Here is an 18,639-nt window from a genome sequence, read left to right as displayed (position 1 = left end):
GGAGGCGAAATTACACGGGATGACCTACGTATCCAAACTGTCAGAAGTTCATCAGCGCAGGCGAAGAAAACTACCAGAACAGAAAACTGTCATTATCAGATATTGCTGTCGAACAGAGTGGAGGAAGAAGTTGATGGTAATCTATATCTGAAGCACACCACTGATCTATTTCCACTGATATGATTTGGTCTTAGCAGTATAATGCTACACTGCTCTGGACGTGTCATTTTATTAAATGAATCATCGTTCTTATGTGCGTTATTGTTTGACAACCTGAACAAATAAATAGATTTCGGTGTGTACTAGGCGTGTAAGGAGATCCTTCGCAACCGAACATAATTTAATTCTATAAACATTAGAACAATGTTTCAAATACGTGTACAAAGGATTGTTATGCCAATTGAAATTTGTATTAGGTAGTTGCCTTACCAATTTTAAGAAAGGCACAGGAGCCGGTGACTCTTCATCTTTCAAGTCCTCAGTACAATTCCTGAAATTCAAAACACACTTTTAAGATGAGAAATTACTTTCGTTTTCATTGTGTTATAAATTGTTTTCACGTAATGACATTGTAGTTTGGAGACTTACCGTTGTGATGGTGTGGATTTGTTCCCTCTGGATGCACCTCCCATTGAAATTTCATCTATAGAGTCGTCTTCAGTGTCGTAAGACGAAATCAGGGGCTCAGCGAGCTCAGACCTGGAGACGAAATATCTCATGTGAGGTCTAAGTTTCCCATTGCTTGTACACATTCTGGGAGGTGTAGAAAATGAAACATAAATGGAAATTAAGAGTTGTAAGAAGCAACTGAAGAATGAAGGTGGAAGCGCCGTCATGAGGCTTAAAATTTAATTAAAAATTCATGTGAACTGTTAGGCTAACCTCGTGGCAAGTAGAGGACTGATAGATACATCGGCTGACCATGTCAGCATGCTTTTGAGGAACTGGAGAAGTATCTCGCGCCGAGAGGTTCGAGCTTATGCAGAAGAGTTAATGGCAACTACAGTGAGAGAATACACTGTCTGACAAAATAATGCGAAACAGCGAGAAGGGAAGGGGGAAACGAAATGAAATTTTACGAGCTTAGAGAGCATGCGATGCTATTTTGGCGATTACATAGTCAAATCAAATTTAAAATGAAATTGTCAAAATGAGCCCATTTATCAGTATGCCGCTGACCAGAATGTAAGCACTGATACCGTTGAGAAGTGTATCACACAGGCTTTGCATCCTCTCCTGAGGAAAGCTGACCCTCAAACCTTTTAACTCGACGTTGAGATCCTGGATAATTGCACTGAGACGGAATTGACGTCCGAGCCGGTCCCACACATTTTCGATTAGGGACAAATCTGGGGATCTCAGTAGCCACGGGGATACCCCAGCATCACAGAGACAGTTCACAGACATGTGGCATGTGTGAACAAACATTGCCCTGACGAATGTATGACACCACGATATTGTCGCATGAGATGAAACACGTGAGGACACAGAGTGCCCGTGAAGTACCGTTATGCCATCGGGGTTCCCTCAATCAGTTAGTGAAGTGATGCAGTGCTTAACACACTGGACTCACATTCGGAGGACGACGGTTCAAACTCACGTCCGGCCATCCTGATTTAGGTCTTCCGTGATTTCCCTAAATCGCTTCAGGAGAATGCTCTTTGAAAGGGCACGGCCGACTTCCTTCTCCATACATCCCTAATCCGATGGGGCCGATGATGCCCCTGTTTGGTCCCCTCTCCCGAATCAACCAACTTCAGTCACCACGAGTGGTGGCCTGAAGTCATGCCCGACGGCTACCCACACCATGACGCCAGGATTAACGCGGCCCTAAGTCGGCGTCATATTCGCAGACGATGGCCACCCAGGGCAGAACAGAACCGCGACGTATCGCGCAACACAGTGCGACGCTATACATTGATATTGCACGCTTTCCAGTCACAAGATCAGTCCAGGCACAGCCGTTAGTGTTATGGTGTTAACAGCAGCCTACGCAAGAGACAATAATTCATTAATCGTTTCATATTTTTGCGCCACACTCATGTAGTACTCTTTTAGTGATATTTTCGCCAATTCATTTTAAAAATCCCATTTATTTTGTATTACTATCATGATTTCAACCTTAAGGCCTTATCAGGTACAACACTGTTGAGTATAATTATTCTTTCTTAAGTGGAGAAGTTTGTACAGTTGTAACACGGAAAATGCAGATAAAGTACCTTCTGGCACATCCAAAATTTTTCGCCGTTTAATAACCGTTGATAACTTGTACTGTACTTCGACACTGAAGCGCCAAAGAAAGTGATATAGGCATGCTTATTCAAATACAGAGATACGTAAACAGGCAGGGAACGGCGCTGCGATCGACAACGCATATATAAGCAAAGAAGTGTCTAGCGCAGTTGTTGGATCGGTTACTGCTGCTACAGTGGCAGCTTATCAAGATTTAAGTGAGTTTGAACGTGGTGTTATAATTGGAGCACGAGCGGTGGGACACAGCATCTCCGACGTAGCGATGAAGTCGGGAAGTTCCCTTACGACCACTTCACGAGTGTACCGTGAATATCTGGAATCCGGTAAAATATCAAATCTCCGACATCGCTGCGACCGAAAAAAAATCCTGCAAGAACGGGACCAACGACAACTGAAGAGAATCGTTCAACGTGACAGAAGTCTAACCCTCCCACAAATTGCTGCAGATTTCAATTCTGGCCAATCAGCAAGTGTCAGCTTGCGGACCATTCAATTAAACATCATCGATATGGGCTTTCGGAGCCGAAGGCCCACTCATGTACCCTTGATGACTGCACGACACAAAGCTTTACGCCTCGCATGAGCCCGTCAACACCGATATTGGACTGTTGATGACTGGAAACGTGTTGTCTGGTCGGAGAAGTATCGTTTCAAATTGTGTCGGATGGATGGGCACATATACGGGTATGGAGACAACATCATGGATCCATGCACCCTGCATGTCAACAGGGAACTGTCCAAGCCAGTGGAGACTCTATATTGGTGTGGAGCGTGTGCAGTTAAAGTGATATGGAACCCCTGAAACATTCATGTCCATTGTTCATTCCGACGCAATTGGGCAATTCCAACGGGACAAAGCGACACCCCACACGTCGAGAATTGCCACATAGTGGCTCCAGGAGCATTCTTCTGAGTTTGAACTCTTCCGCTGGCCACCAAACTCTCGAGACATGAACATTGTTGGACATATCTGGGATGCCCTGCAACATGATGTTTAGAAGAGATCTCCAACCCGTCGTACTCTTACGGATATATAGGCATCCCTGCAGGGTTCATGGTGTCAATTCCCTCCAGCACTACTTTACACATTAGTCGAGTCCATTCCACGTTGTGTTGTGGCACTTCTGCGTGCTTGCGGGGGCCATACACGATATTAGGGAGGTGACCAGTTTCTTTGGCTCCTAGGTGTAGTTATGAATCTGTAAGCTTTATTATAGAAGCTATATTTAATATGTAATACCGTATTTATATGTAAACATATATCATTGTCTCTAATTATAATGTAAATATTGTAAATTTATGGATAATAGCCAAGGGAACTTCCTTTAATTGTGCGATAACAACCACGAAATGGCAGTAGCTGTGCCGTTGTTTATCTTTGCATATGGAGAGTCTCCGTTGCGTTGCCAGCACAGAGGAAGCAGAGCAGCTTGACTCATGAAAGAGTGAGAAAGTGTTTGTTGGGCGCTCCGGCAGATGCGATGTACAGCTAAGATCGCTCCTTGTAGGCGCACCTAATTCGTTAACCCGCGAGTATTCAGAGCACGGTAGGAGTGGACAGGCGGAGGAAGCTGCAATCCTAACTGTTGCCTGTCCCGTATTTATCCGTTTCTCCGGAGACGACTGGCGGTTCTCAATCAGCAGCAGAAACAGTAGCAGCTCAGCATTGTCGCCGTTGCATTCTTCGTCTTCTGCACAGCTACAACATCGTAAGACTGTTAACTATTATTGTACAGGCATTACTCAGTGGCATTCCTTTCACAAACTTTAATAATTTTCTTCAATAATAACACGCAATAGTTAAAACTTTTAGGGCGTCTGTTTTGTTATTGTCTTCAGACATTATTACCAAGTACAGTCCCTTTCCTTTCCATGTAATCGCCGAGTGTGGTATAACTATAAGAACGTAGTAACTATTTACTGCCAGGTTTGTTTGTTTGCTCATGACCAGTTTCAGTCTAAATTTTGCTGCTCTGTAACTGTTCATTCGTGTATTGTATAACAGAGGCTTAACTTATCTCCAATTTTGAGTATTAACTTCAGACACTTAAAGTAACGTAAAATTTCACCGGAAAAACTAATAAATAAAGATACAGCACAAATTAAGAGTGCGAAATTTCATTTATCCTGTATTTAGTTTAGCGAGTGACTTCTGCTCGCTTATTGCTACGTCATAAGAAAATCAGTTGATCATTTGCTTAAACTAAATTCAATTCAGTCTTTCAATAATCAAAAGTAAATTGCTTGCCTTTTCTAAATTTTGCATTACATTACGGTGAGGTTACTGAAAGTTATTTTTCACTAAAAAAATTTCAGCTACAGCCTGTCATTCATTTAACCAGCAACTTCATTTAACTTTACTTTCAAAATTTAGTATTTTACATTAAGTAACTGCAAATTGAGTACTTTCTTATTCATTTATTCTTTCGTGAACTTATGTGTTGTAGAAAGCGTGACAAACTGTTGTTGCCACGGCAGTGATTATTTGCTTAATTCTCTTTACAATTGGCCTTCCTTGGATTTTGGATATTCATTGCAGCGGTAGTCTGCTGACCGTTTGATGATCCTTTTTTGGCTAATCAGTATTTTTTGTTTTATTTGTATTTTTAGTATTAAAATATTAGGAGGTACCCTCTTCCCCCCTGTGTAGTTTGTGAGAGTTTGCACTGCTTTCCACCAATTTCAAAATTATCATCTGTATTTAGATTAGGTTCAGAATATAGTCTTCCTTCAGAACGGTCTGTTGTACAGTTTTCTCATACTAACTGGTATTATTTTCCTTCGGTAAGAATACCCTTACTCACTGTAAATTTCACTAGGCATACGCAATCACGGTCCGTTACATCACAATCCAGTAGGCCGATTAGGAAGAAAGAGGTTACACGGTCAAATGGCGGAAATATAATTCAAAGAATAATTTCTTAATCTATCTACTGCACTTTCTCGACCAACTGTGCTGATGATATAGTTAGTGCAAGGAATCCATTACTTGTTCTCGGATACCATACGCAGATGTGAAGCAGCTAAGATATGCTTGGCGCAAAATACGGAGATTCTACCTTTCGAGTGGTTAGCAGCTGTCTATCGAAACATTGACAACGAATGTGTGTACCCTCACGTTCCCATGGAGTCCAAAATCGACCACTGCCATAGCGAATACATCACCAATCTGGATATTGCATGATTTGACCAGCTGGTCAAATAGAGGACCCAGTGGGGCCACTTTCAAAGTCTATCGAATGCCGAAAACCCTATTTCACACGAGTATGTGGCCCTCTGTGACATTCAAGTGACCAGTCAACATCTGATGCTGCTTCTATCCCCTACTAGGCCTGGTAACAACACATACGTCACTAATGTTTACTGACCGTTCTACCTGTCACAGAGAGTTGCATCTCTAATCATATACATAACCGTCTATGGTGTCTGGCTGTACAAAGTAACATTGACATCCGACGTGTCTTTTGGATGCGTCATCAGTGTATAAGTCGCACATTCCATTTTCAGAGAAACTGTGTTACGGACTCCACAAACATGCCACAATAAAACCAAATATGTCATAAAAAGTGAGACATGCTCATTGTCATTTTAAGCATGCTCAGACGATAAATATTAAGGATGTTGTAACTTTTTTAATTATGTATTATATGCTTGGCAATATAAATTATTATCAAAGCTATGCAAATCATCCAGTCATAAATCCTCCACAAACTACAACTACTGTAGTACAAAGGCGACATAATACCCTTGTAAGAGGTCCATGATTAAGGAATTTGTTGCTAGCGCACTCGAGCAGATGTATTTTCGATGGATTGCTCACGCGCTGCCTGCGATATGTAAGGTATAAGAGAATCTCAGACCAGAGAGCAGTGTTGTATGCAGTAGGAACTGTGTGTCAGTAGCAGTAAGTTGTTGCTAGCAGTTGTGTGTGTGGAGTTGGCTGGGCAGGTCGTGGGGAGCGATGGCGGAGCCTGAGCGTTGTACTATAAGGTAAAAGCAGCCTCTCGCATATTTAGTATTGTTATATCAAGTCCCATTTAAATGTTGTAAAGAAATCTCTTAATAATAATCTTTCTCATAAAAAGTAACTTTTGACGATCATTCATTTCAATTTAAGGAATTTACTAATTTCTCCAATCCTTGGTCATCCCGATTATTGTAAAGAAAAATTCAGTTGTTCTTTTTATACATGAGAAATCTTTCGGCCAGCATTGCACTGGGCTGTGCCAGAAAAATTTCATATAGGAGCAGATATATATGCGTTATCCGGCGACTAAATTGAGGTAAGATTTTTCAAGTTATTCAGAATGATCTTTCAGGGCCATGACACAGCACTGCTGACGTCTAAAATATACCAATTTAAATTCACACAGTCAGTTATTGAAAGGTTATCTATGAGTCACATTTTTTATTAGGAGATTAGTCACATTTTATTGTTCCAAGGTCATGGAATTTATCTGTGGTAAGTTACGCTGAATGTGAATTATATACTTATATTTTTTACTGTTGGGAGGTTTCAGAACTTTTCTGTTGGGAGGTTGTAGGACATATTACTTTTCTGCTGGGAAGTTACACTTGGCGACCCTGCCAGGATCGTATTTTTGTGAATTTCTGAGAATTAGTCTTATATCTGCTCTTATATACTTAATGCTAAATGTAGTTTGCATCTGGCGCTATGCATTTACTAACTTGTCACACCTACTTTCACAGATCATCAGCAATTTGTTGCTCTTTGTTGATATTGTATTTGTTCCATTTTTGCTTTGTCTTTGTTTGATTTTGTGCTTAACTTTGATTTGTGAAAATGCCGGTGAAAAACTGCTAACAGTACATCGCAATGTGCAATGAGTGAAAAAGCTGACTCGTATAATTTGACCGATAATACTAGTGACACTCAGTGTAATAGTGGTAATCCTCTAATTACAGATATTCACTGCCTGCCGAACACCAGTATTGATTGAAATCCTAATGATGGGCACACAAATTTAATTATGTCCACAGTAAATTTAACAATTGATGACGCGGCACACTCCATTACAATGAATGCTGCCCAGTTTGACGTATCTGATTTGCAAAATTTACACATTGAATTGATAAATGTTTCTAACATAGGTGAACAATATACACAAAACATGTCAAAGTTATTTTATTCCGATGTAGTGACCAACAGTGCACATCTGATTAGCAAACCTTTTCGTGAATCAGACAATGACCAAATGCTTACACAAAACGTGACATATGCAGATACACCATCACACAGCACAGAGAAAAGAGTCGCTAATTCTGGCTGGGATCAAATTATTGCATTATTACTACAACTTAATTAGAAACATGACAACCATTTCAAACAACTTAATGAATCATACAAACAACTTAATGAAAATCTCAAACAGTGGATTGAAAAACTAGACAACAATTTCAAACAATCTAATGAATCGACCAAACAACTTAATGAAAGTTTCAAACCGTCAAATGAAAACCCCAACAGGTCGTTTAAACAAATTAATGAAAAACTTGACATCTCTGCTGAACAGCTTAATGAACAGATTACAGCCATTTCCGTGCAATGTAATGAAACTAAAGAAGAATTACGTGAAGAAATTAAGGCTTGTGCTAGGAATAGTATCGAAGAGTTTTGTAATACACATGCAGCCACAACAAAATCACTTAGAGATGAAATTAGTGCAGTTGCTAAACAATGTTCTGGAAACACAACACAGTTACGCGATGAGTTTAAATTAATGTCAGCAGAACATTCACGCACACTGGACGCGAAAGTAGAAACGAAATTTGACCAACAGAACAGCCAAATTGACGAACGTCATAGTGATAGAAATGAAAAATGTTTCAGTCTCTAACACGTCACAGCATATGCCACATCTTGAACATTTGTCACACTCACACAGCCAGTGTAACTTAGGTAATTTACAGAGAGTACGTGACTTGGATTCCGGGCAGACACAGACAAACGGATTATCATATAATCCTGAACCTGTTCAGACAATCAGAGACGATAATTTTGATTATAAGCACTTTCTACCCGTGAGAAAATTTAAGTTATTTAAGAATGACAGAACACAGATGCACCCTTTGGAATGGATACAACAATTTGCTTTTCAATTTTCGCCGGCATCGCCTATAACGCAGAAACTAAAAGTTATTTGCAGCGCGTAGGAGACCTCAGGGGGTTCATTACACTTCGATGAATATGTGCCGTAGCGTGCACAGGGCCCCAAGCCGTAGCAGTGCTATATCATCTTTAGTTTTCTGCACTGCTGCCTTCTCTTTTACTATCCTTTATATCTATCAAAACAGCTCTTCAACTATCGATCTATCTAGGACTAGAAATGAATAAAGAAAACCTGATATGACAAGTTTTACTTTAAGTGAAGTTATCATTATACGCTCCAGAAATGACAACCACGAGAATTTTAATACCAGACTAAAGTTTAATCATCAGTATGTACAAAATTTTCAACAATCGCAGACACATTTTGGTAACAATAGAGGTTTTTCCCCACAACAGCAACAAAACCAGCCGGTTAACATACCTAACCAGCTATGTAGTCTGCAAGGTCAACCAAGATTTAATGTTTCGCCGCCTACACGCATAGCGTCGGCCCCACCAAATAGTAACGCACAGCAACATGGAAATTAGTACGTACAGAAAACACATCATTTCAATTCCTATCGCAACGCGCCGTGTAGCAATGACTATCATGACAGACGTAAAAGTAATGAGCACAGATTTCAGCGTACATTTAATAACAGTAGGTCTTACCAGCAGCAGAATCATCCGCAACAATATATTATCATGAATGAACCAGACAGTCGATATCATCCCGAACCTAATACGTCAGGAAGAAATAACAGAACAGTACAAATAGTCGAGATGCCACAGCATCCTCCCGCAAATAACAGCACGTCAGATAGAATTTGACTAGATACAGTACAGATTGAATCTTTCAGCAACGTAAGCAATACTTTTGACACACAGACTCTTATTCACGAAAATGTTACTACTTTTGACGACATCCGAGACACACTTTTGCATGAAAAACCAGTTATTCAAAAAACCATTTCCCACCCTGTCATTGAAGTAAAGATTGGATCATCCACATTTTCAGCAATAATCGATTCTGGATCACCTATGTCAGTTATAAATGAAGAAACTTTCAACGAATGTAACAAAGAGAACACCTATCCTACGTTACCATTAGGCAAAACTAAAGTAAAAGGAGCAGTATCTGGTAAAGGAATGGATGTAAAATTACAGACACACTTATTATTTTGTATTGCAGGTCATAAGTTCCACTTAAATTTTTGTATTGTTCCCTTATTGACAACAGACGTTATTTTAGGTACGAATTTTTTGGCACAACATGACGCAATTATTGACTTTCAAAATTCCTATTTAATTTTAAAGGATGAAAATGTACAACTGGCATTAGAATTTCAGCACGCTTTATCTGCAGATGAACAGGCAATTAATCGAAAAGGGATCATTTCTACATCACGTAACACAAACTGTCATTCCACATTGTTCACAGATACGTACGTACACAACTACAATATGCCAAACGAAGTTGACTATGACGTTATGCAAATGATTTCCGATAAAGTAAAACAGAGCAACGCAAAAACAGATGACGAACGTACTCAACTTCGCCAAATTCTTTTACAGCAAGTTCCAGTTTTTGACAACATCGCTGGTACTATGTCCGGTTTTATGTATGAATTTCGTGTTAAACAGCATGACACGTTTAAAGCCAAACATTATCCTATTCCGAATATCCGTACACAAAAGATTGTAGCAGACGCACTATCCCGTTCTCTCAGCAACAATCAGCAAGACATCGCAACCAACTTCTGCCAAGCAAATTCTAGCGTCATGTATATTCAACAAGTTGCATTTGAAAATTTCATTTCATCGTCATTACGAGACATAGCACAAGAGGAGAACAAAGACAACGTGTGGAAAGAAATTAAACACCTTTGGAAAGATAGGAGTAACGTTACCATTAGAAACCATTATACTGAACGCAAGAATATTATGTTTCGCCCCTCCCACCCTGACAGCAACAACTGGTTATTATGTATTCCTGACGAGCTTGTTAACTAATTAATTTTGTATACTCTTTTAAGTTACGCAAATTATGGAGCCAGAAAATGTTTTCTTATACTGAGACAGAACTGTTATTTTGCGAACATGGAGATACGTATTCGACGAGTTTTTAGCGTCTCCCAGAAAGCTAAATCAGACACGACTTCACTTATTCCTCCGATACATCCCATTGTACCCGTTAAATTGAGACACATGGGCGCTGTAGACATTTTTGGTCCGATTCCCAGAACTAATAGAGGTTTCTGCTACATCTTTGCCGCTGTTGAACTCACTTCGAAATTTGTTACCTTCACTCCGTTACGCAAAGTTACTGCCAAATCTATTTCGAATGCATTTGTAAAATATTTTTTATTCCAGTAGGGCATATATTGAAAGTAATTTCCGACAATGGACCACAGTTTCGATCTGTGATATGGACACGTATGTTACGAGCTAGAAACATTTCTCCGATCTACATATCCAAGTATCCGCTTCTTCGAACCCTTGTGAACGACTAATGAAAGAAATTGGTAAACTATGTAAAATATACTGCCATAAGAAACATATTAATTGGGATACACACATACTCTCATTCCAGGATGTAATCAACTCCATACCAAATGAATCTACTATGCTATCTCCGACTGTTATATTGAAAAATGTTGAACCAGCTAACAAAATTAAAGAATTAGTATCCTTTCCTACATCTCGTCGACTACGCCACCATGAAATAATTGACATTGCGCTCAACAACATCAAACGTGCCGCAGAGCGCCGGAGAAGACAGCAAAAACAGGTTTGTACACGCCGTGACTTTCACATTGGACAGAAGATATTAGTACGCACACATTATTTATCCATCAGAGGAATGAGTAGATGCAGTAAATTTGAGCTTCTATACGCCGGTCCATATAGAATTCGCAGCATTCCTCACCCCAATGTAGTACATGTCGAAAATTTGAGAACCAGAAAGAGCAAGGACAATCACCATATTTCCCATATTAAACCCTTTATTGACTGAACATACTTTATGATTTATCACACTGTAATGCCATTTGCAGATATTAATATCACCACTTACTGATGATGATCATAGTTTTTCTTATCAAGTGCCCGGCAAGGTAAGGTTAGCAGGTCGCTTTTCTTGTCGTTATATATCAGAACACGCACATTTTCCATTTTTTGTGTGTGTATGATTGTTTTTCTACCTTAAGTAGAATTTTGCTCTGTGTGCACTATGAAATCTTTAAGATATAACAAACACCAGTTGACACTGACATTTTACCTTATGATATCTCAACATCTTGACTATTTTACATTTCTTGTTACTACATTATGATACTGTGTGTACATTTTCCAACTTGAAAACTGTCTATGTTTTTGACCTAATACGTTTTCTGTCATGCTATGCTGTATGCTTAGTTATATCTCTAGAAACAAGTTTTCATTTAACGGGTATATGATTTAAATGCAAGATATTAATCCTTATTCGTTATTTTCAGAAAGCAATGCCATGTAAAAGAAATTAATTATACAACTACAGTGGTTTACTATGAAATGGAAATTTCACCATCGGAATGAACGAAAAAAAATGCAATACCTTGTCATGAAGAGTAACTGGATCAGAATTAACAAGCATTAACAAGAATATATACTATACACACTGTATGATAGCAGTCTTAACTAATTATTTTTCTTTCAGAATACGAGGCGATTGATGCAAGCTGTCAGACAGAACTACACATGTTAATTTTAGCGTTGAAATATGCTAGAAGTAAGAAACTCTATGAATAGTTGTATGAAGTAAATGGTAATCCAAATAATGACTAATGAAGTGTCTATTTTTTTGCAGATGATAATAAATGATGATGTATAGTTGTATGAAGAATATGGTAATATGAATAATGAAGTTTTTCTTTGCAGATGATGATAATGATGACGTTTCTATATTTACTATTAGTTAAGAGATGCTATGTAGTTATTTAAGTATTCATTGCAGTTCCTTTTGGCAGTATGTCTTATGTTGCATAGTATAATGACTGAATGTTTTGGGAAAGACAGCTAGAGTACATACATATTAAGTACACGTTTCATTACCTGTTAATTCGAAGTTTACTGCTTTTCAGCATAATATACATTTTTTTCTTTCAGGTCAATAATACATTTTCTATTTTTTCCTGGTGAAGCTTTCCATGATATTAATACGCTATAAGCAGTTAGTTATTAAACCTGTTCTAGTACTTGCATTTTTTTGTACAGTTGTGTGTATCATTCATGAATGTGATCACATATACTCTACTTGTTTCGTAACCTTGGTACAGCTGACTCATGATGAATGATGTTAATAATCCTTATTTCCAGCAACAAGTCGAAAGCAAATATTTTCATGCCCCAGCAATCAATTATCGATCCCAACGCAATGCATTGCTAACACAATTTTTTTTATGCCAGTCTCAACTATTACCAGTATGCAACTAAATAATGCTACCAGTTTAAGATATATTTCTAGTCCTAAATATAATGCAAATTTTTCTTATGTGTTGATTCCCTTATGTCTATGTATTATTGGACTACAGACCTTGAGTAATAGTTACAATGTGTTACATTTTAAATATGTCTTATGTCACTTGCATGATATCATATATAAACACTAACAATTTGATGCTTCATGCAATAACTCCTGTTTTGAATGATGACTTCTGAATAACGCATAATAAATGCCTTTTCATTGGCCAATGAATGCCAATAATCACTGCAATGATATGTCTTATGATGCCAATGATTACTGTAATGAGATGACTTATGCAAAAATGCAATCCCAATGATTACTGTAAACTGTAATGAGATGACATGATGCCAATAATTACTGTAATGAGATGAGTTATGAATATGCTATGCCATTAATTACTGTAATTAGATGACTTATGAATAATGTTCTGTAATAATTACTGTCATGAGATGACTTATGATGCCAATGATCACTGTAATATGATCACTTATGCATAAGTGTTATGCCAATAATTTCTGTAAATAATATTTTGTTATACTCTACAAATGCTATGCAAATAATTACTGTAATTAGATGTCTTATGCATAAATGCTGTGCCAATGATTTCTGAAATGAGATGACTTATGAAGGATGTTTTGTAACACTGCATAAATGAATGCCAATAATTACTGTAATGAGATGACTTATGAATAACGATCTGTAATACTCCATACATTCTTATTAAATGCTGTGTAAAAAAAGCCAATGAATGTCAATAATTATTCAGATTGGTTGATACACTAGTGTAATTCTATGATGACTATCATAAGACGTAATGTATCCTTCACCTTCTGACCTAATTACCAGCAATTACTGCAATATCCGTATGTCCTGTCCATCCTCATGATCATGGAGCACTATATTTGGTTTTAGCACTAATTCTACATTGATGTAAGAGTATGGATTCTACAAGAATGTGGAGTTGATATATCAAGCTGTCCACCACCTTGAACGATGGAGATGTCATTATGGTCCTACTGTTTGATGTACCTAATGTACTACCAAAATGATAACATTGAATATTAATACAACATTTCAGTGTCTTGGTTACACTTATAAGTACTTCAGGGAAGAGAACTTCAGATTGTCTCACTTGGTGTTGTGCTTCTGTAGAAAGATATGGACTTTCAGTGAAGCTACGTGCAACCTACTGTGCTACAACCATGATGCAATCCTTCCCATTCCTTTCCAAGTTCTTATAAAATGGTAAAGACTTATACAGTGCGTTTAAATTCTTGTAAAATGATAAAGACATATCCAGTGCGTGTGCACTTCATTTCATATGTTAATAAGATCAGTTGTCCTAAATATGCTAAAGACTTATACAGTGTGTGTGCATTTCATTTGTTAATATGATCAGTTGTCCTAAATATGCTAAAGATTTTTACAGTGCGTGTGCACTTTATTTCATTTCTTAACGTATTCAGTTCTTGTAAAAAATGCTAAAGACTTATACAGTGCGTGTGCACTTTATATCATTTGTTAGTATATTTTGTACTCATTGTGTATACACTATTTCATTTCTTAATACGTTCTGTACTCATTGCGTATACATTTTGTCATTTCTTGATATGTTCTGTACTCAGTGCGTGTGCACTCTATTTCATTTCTTAATATGTTCTGCACTTATCAATAATGTGTATACTCTGTGACTGTAGACTTATTAACTAAATAAATTATAGAAAAATTTGTTGCTCATGGGAAATCCAATTGATTCACCATCGCTGCCAAATTTTTGCCCCCCCCCCCCCCAGTGGAGGGTTATGTAAGAGGTCCATGATTAAGGAATTTGTTGCTAGCGCACTCGAGCAGATGTAATTTCGATGGATTGCTCACGCGCTGCCTGCGATATGTAAGGTATATGAGAATCTCAGACCAAATAGCAGTGTTGTATGCAGTAGGAACTGTGTGTCAGTAGCAATAAGTTTATGTAAGAGGTCCATGATTAAGGAATTTGTTGCTAGCACACTCGAGCAGATGTAATTTCGATGGATTGCTCACGCGCTGCCTGCGATATGTAAGGTATAAGAGAATCTCAGACCAGAGAGCAGTGTTGTATGCAGTAGGAACTGTGTGTCAGTAGCAGTAAGTTGTTGCTAGCAGTTGTGTGTGTGGAGTTGGCTGGGCAGGTCGTGGGGAGCGATGGCGGAGCCTGAGCGTTGTACTATAAGGTAAAAGCAGCCTCTCGCATATGTAGTATTGTTATATCAAGTCCCATTTAAATGTTGTAAAGAAATCTCTTAATAATAATCTTTCTCATAAAAAGTAACTTTTGACGATCATTCATTTCAATTTAAGGAATTTACTAATTTCTCCAATCCTTGGTCATCCCGATTATTGTAAAGAAAAATTCAGTTGTTCTTTATATACATGAGAAATCTATCGGCCAGCATTGCACTGGGCTGTGCCAGAAAAATTTCATATAGGAGCAGATATATATGCGTTATCCGGAGACTTCATTGAGGAAAGATTTTTCAATTTATTCAGAATGATCTTTCAGGGCCATGATGCAGCACTGCTGACGTCTAAAATTTACCAATTTAAATTCACACAGTCAGTTATTGAAAGGTTATCTATGAGTCACATTTTTTATTAGGAGATTAGTCGCAATTTATTGTTCCAAGGTTATGGAATTTATCTGTGGGAAGTTATGCTGAATGTGAATTATATACTTATATTTTTTTACTGATGGGAGGTTTCGGAACTTTTCTGTTGGGAGGTTGTTAGACATATTATTTTTCTGTTGGGAAGTTACACCCTTTACTCATGTAACTATTCCACTTAATGACTGCCTACTGTTAACTGCTGGATATTTTTTAAACTATTATGTGTGACAGTGCCATTGGAAAGCTACATTAAACCTCTACGGGAGTGCGAATAATAAATGAACAGTAAAATACAAGAGTAAAATCGAGCGAGGTGGCGCAGTGATTAGCACACTGGACTCGCATTCGGGAGGACGACGGTTCAATCCCGCGTCCGGCCGTCCTGACTTAGATTTTCCGTGATTTCCCTAAATTGCTTCAGACAAATGCCGGGATAGTTCCTTTGAATGGGCATGGCCGACTTCCTTCGCTGGTCCAATGAGACCGATGACCTCGCTGTTTGGTCTCTTCTACCAAATCAACCCAACAAGAGTAAAATTCTTCAAGCTGGCCATTTGCCTTTTTGATGTCTTAAGCAACTCTTTCAAAATTGTAAAATCGGGTGTAAACGTGTTTGCGAATTTTGCTAATAATATATATATATATATATATATATATATATATATATATATATATATATAATACTGTGTAGTTTCCATAATTATAGTTCGCAGAATATTCATAACAATTGTGAGTGTAAATATGGTGAATATATACACAAACTGCTTTAGCTGTAAATTGCGGTCACTGTTTCAGCAGTGTGTGTTCGGGTGGCGATTGTTAGTAAAATATTGCAGAGCTCGGGATTTTTTCAGGGCTTAATCAATTTGAAGGTCGTTTCGGTTATTGATTTTAAGCTCCCAAACATACGTATTTGTGGGACTTGAGGAGTACGAGAACCTCAAATAATTTATTATGGTTGATATTGAGATTCACGTGTTATGGACTTGTTTGGTTGTTTTCGCAGTCAATATTTATGATAATGAACTTTAGCTTTATGTCTTGATTAACAGTGAGAAACTATGCTGTCGCACTTTGGGCGTTTGCTTTGCTGTTTAACGACTAAATGGCGTCTTACATTAATAGGCTTTTTACGTTAATTACGCCAACTTTCTTTTTTGCATTGGAATCCGCAAAAATGTAAGCTCGCCGTTCATAAAAGTTTGAACGATTATTAACAAAGACTGTTTTACACGATGATCATCCTAGATTAACAACATGATTAATTTCATGGAACTTATCTATGCAATTTATTTATTTATAATGATCATTTCGCTAACCTGCCTACTAAATTATAATTGTGTACTTTACAGTTCTTCAGTAAATGCACCGGATTTTGGGGCTCAGCTGTTCGACATACTCCTACGACACTGATGCAAGCCAGTCTAACACCTTATCCCAAAAGCGGACTTTAAAACAATCAGTGCAGACGCAACGCGCTTCCTTCTTTGCACTGTGCTGAACACCAGCCAATTGCTCTGAAATGCTAGGTCATTTAAAAACGACCGTAAGCACCAAATCGGAATAGTTTCAGATTCACCACACTCGTACTCCGTTGGACGCTGCTTCAGACAGCGCGCGCCAGTGTTTGGCCCCAACGTCCGATCCTTCGTAAGGGAATATGATCTCGGTTGCCAGTTGCCTTTGCCCGGTAATTCCGTCTGCACAAGCATTACGGAAAGACAGACGTTTCCTTACCATTGTGGCTAGTCGACGCTATCCACGTCACTAAATTTAATTTCTTGGAGTACAGTCATACTTTTCTGTCTTTAATCAGTATTCATTATTGATGTTTACTGCAATGTATATAAATGTGAGATAGTTGCGGATCTGTGTTTTTGCAACTTTTCTAAAGTAGAAGGAAAAATTCTGTTTCATTCAAAGCAAAAATGGTTATTTCTCATTATTTGTGTGTAGAGATGTGTTTTCCCCGATTTGTCTATTACGTCTAAATGTAGGTTTTGCGTATCTGGTTGACTTACTAAGCACCAACGCGCGGTCACTTGTTCTTTCGTAGGAGAAGTCTTTGTATTTCATAGTACCAACTTCGGCATTAACTGATAAGATTAATCCAACTTATCTAACATTAGAAATCACTCCAAGGAGGATAAAGTTTGTTTCTCTCTCTCTTTCTTTCACTCTCTCTCTCTAACTCTCTCTCTCTCTCTCTCTCTCTCTCTCTCTCTCTCTCTCTCACACACACACACACACACACACACACACACACACACACACACACACACACAAAACACACGAAGTGAACCATGCAGCAAACACATTTCCCAAAAAAGTGGAAGCAAATGCTTTAATCTGTATTCATATCCGTGAACTGGGACCACAATTTCCTGATACAGTTCCTGAAGTTATTAAATACCTTGGCTGATGGGGAAAAACATTAAACCGGGATATTTTAGTATACCTGATAATGGTACATGTTACATTACGTACTGAATCTCTTGAAGTTTGCTTTCTCCTTAGCTTTCTTCTACTGCGTGTTATTTCAAAATGTTCCCGAATTTTTAAACGCTGCCAAACAGTTGGTTTCAGCGGGTATAATATGCTTCTTACGCTGCTGCATTTGCCGATTTCTTTGCTTCTATCATAATGCAGTGAGAGCTCCTCCTTGCTTATGTTAAACCGATAAACTTCTCTAAAATACGCAATCTGATGATTGTGAAGTAATCGTACAAGAATATAAACAGCTGTTCTTGGTTCAAATGGCTGTGAGCACTATGGGACTTAATATCTGAGGTCATCAATCACCTACAACTTAGAAATACTCAAACCTAACTAACCTAAGGACATCACACACATCCATGCCCGAGGCACGATTCGAACCTGCGACTGTAGTGGTCGCGTGGTTCCAGACTGAAGCGCCTAGAACCGATCGGCCAAACTGGCTGGCCATCTGTTCTTGAGTTGACAGTAACTCCCGGTATTAGTGTTAGAACTTTTGTTTGTTGTTTCAACACTGGTAAGCCGTTTTTAAAGTTCATTTAAATTATATTAATAAAACGAAATGGATAGAATAAGTGAGAATGCTGTCCGTTAATTTCAACGACATCAAGTAATAGTGGTGGAGACCGTTC

At 38.2% G+C, this 18,639-nt stretch overlaps 1 long non-coding RNA gene across 1 annotated transcript in view; it reads right to left on the bottom strand.

Moving 5' to 3' along the window:
• Nucleotides 1-587: 587 nt before the first annotated feature.
• The window catches only part of LOC124787776, a 28,647-nt gene continuing 10,595 nt past the window's right edge, over nucleotides 588-18,639 (bottom strand). Inside the window, exon 3 of the long non-coding RNA XR_007016009.1 lies at nucleotides 588-699. This is a non-coding gene — a long non-coding RNA (uncharacterized LOC124787776). The remainder of the gene's footprint in view (nucleotides 700-18,639) is intronic.

Source organism: Schistocerca piceifrons, chromosome 3 (assembly GCF_021461385.2).
Source record: "Schistocerca piceifrons isolate TAMUIC-IGC-003096 chromosome 3, iqSchPice1.1, whole genome shotgun sequence".
In the NCBI taxonomy this organism is placed as follows: Eukaryota; Metazoa; Arthropoda; class Insecta; order Orthoptera; family Acrididae; genus Schistocerca; species Schistocerca piceifrons.
Note: the sequence above shows the minus strand (reverse complement) of the source record. Positions and strands in the feature narration are given on the sequence as shown.